Here is a 2406-nt window from a genome sequence, read left to right as displayed (position 1 = left end):
TCTATTCTGACTTCACACGAGCCTCACGGTTTTGTTTTGAAAAAACACCTCATTAGAGAGAAGAGGTCTTGAGGCTCATAAGCCACTCAAACTTTTTATTTGCAATCAATGTGGAACGCTTTACTAGCATCATCAATAGATTAGTGTTGCTTATAGAACGTTATAACTAAACGAAACTACAACTGTTAATAAATAACTACGAATTATATCCAAAAAAAAAAAATCAATATGCAATAAATATATTTTACGTCTAGGAATTAAAATGCAAATAATATAATAACAAAGCAAATTTGCATGAGTCTCAATAGATATATATTTTTTATTACTAGTAATTTATGGCACACTCTATGTGTATGCACTTTTTATGAATATCATTTAAAATTAAATATTTATAAATTTTATTATTTAATAAAATATATATAAAATGTTAAGTTAATATTAAATTTATAAAAAAATAGTGACAGAAAAATTAATGAAAATAAAATTCAAAAAATAAAATAACTATCGAAAGATAATAGGGAGTACGGAGTTAGACGAGTGAGTGAGAAGTTAATAAATAAATTAATAAATTAAATTAAATACTAATATTAACATACCAAAGACACCAATTGACGCTTCTTATATGTATAGTACAGATAACTAATTGAGTTTTTGTTTTTCACATTACTGAATGTTGATGAGTTTAGTAACTTATATTCAAAGCCAAATTCAAAATGCATTGCGAAATTTAAAGAATAAATTCAACTTTCATTTGTTAATTTTATTTCTTTTTTTAATTATTAATAATTATTTTATTAGTATTTCTATTTGTTTAGATATAAAAAATAATATTGTAGGAGTACATGTTCATATTTATAATACTTGAGTTTATATATATATATATATACATAATTTACCTTTCATTAGTGGAATATCCCATTCAATTTAATTAGGTTTATTAAGACTTAATGATTAAGGACAGAAGAAGCCCTTCTAAAAGATAAGGAATTATGACGTGCATTTAAGAGATTGGGGACTGAAGTGACATGAAAAGTAAAAATAAGGGAACTATTGAAGGGATTTTGCCTAAATAAAATAATAAACCAAAGTTTTCAGTAAACAAGAACTTAAAACGGCGTGACAATAAAAGCAAACTCAATCTCTCACTCATTCTAGATGAATGAAACTAACGGATAATTATATTTTCCTCTCATGAAACTTGATATAATAATATGTAAATTTTTTATAACTAAAAAATTATATTTAGTACTTTTAAAATTTATTTGTCTAAATCCCTTTTGATGCACATGGCCTTAGCAGACCCCATCCAAAAAGAACAACAAGGCCTGAGGCCGCCCAATATATTTGTCCCAATAGCCCAGGAGACCTACTAGCCTTGGACAGAATACGAAGACCCAAGGCATTCCTAGATTAGACTCATTATTGCGACCCACCAAGGATGACCAGCCCAAAGGCCCACACTTGGCAATCTCCACATGGCATACAAGTGGATTCCTAGTCAACCGCTCGCCACACATTATTATACAACACCTACCAGAGCCAAGGGCTCCCTTGAGCGTCCAAGCAATCTCCCCTTAGGGGATGGGCGGACACCTGTGGTCCGATGGTTGGAAGGGGAACACATCTATGAGAAAAGATGGGATGCAGCCAGGCTTAAAACTCAAGCCACTCGTTTCTTACTACAAGCTGGGATTCTGTATAAGAAATCTTTTACACACCCCCTGCTTCGGTGCTTATCTCAATTTGAAGGAATACACGTACTCAAAGAGATACATAGTAGCTGTTGTTGAGCACATGCCGAAAAGTTGATATTAGCCAACAAAGCCTTTCGAGCAGAATATTTCGGTTGACCATGAAGCAAGATGTAAGGCAAATAGTAAACAAATGTGAAAAATATTATAAGCATTCCACCCTTATACATCAGCCTCCCGAGCCCCTCACTACCATGTTGTCGCTTTGTCCTTTGTCACAATGGGGCATGGACATAGTCGGACCTTTTCCATTGGCTCGTGATTGTAGCCATTGGCTTCTTTACAAAATGGGTGGAGGCAGAACTGCTCGCTTGCATCATGAAAGGGGAAGTGATGAAGTTCATATGGAAGAATATTATTTGCCGCTTCGGGCTTCCCCTATAAATAATCTCAGACAATGACCAACAATTTCAAGAACGAAAAATATAAGAGTGGTGTAAAGACTTACATATTAAACAAGTATTCACATTAATGGCATACCCCCAGTCTAAAGGGCAGGTGGAGGTCACCAATCGCATATTAGTATAAGGGATTAAGAGGAGGTTAGAACGAGTTGGTAGAAATTAAGCGAAGGTGTTGACTAGGTGTTTTATGGGCTTACAGGACAACTCCCAGAGGATCTATAGGAGAGAGTCCTTTCACCTTGGTCTATGGG

The sequence above is a fragment of the Sesamum indicum genome, linkage group LG9 (genome assembly GCF_000512975.1).
Source record: "Sesamum indicum cultivar Zhongzhi No. 13 linkage group LG9, S_indicum_v1.0, whole genome shotgun sequence".
Taxonomy (NCBI): Eukaryota; Viridiplantae; Streptophyta; class Magnoliopsida; order Lamiales; family Pedaliaceae; genus Sesamum; species Sesamum indicum.
Note: the sequence above shows the minus strand (reverse complement) of the source record.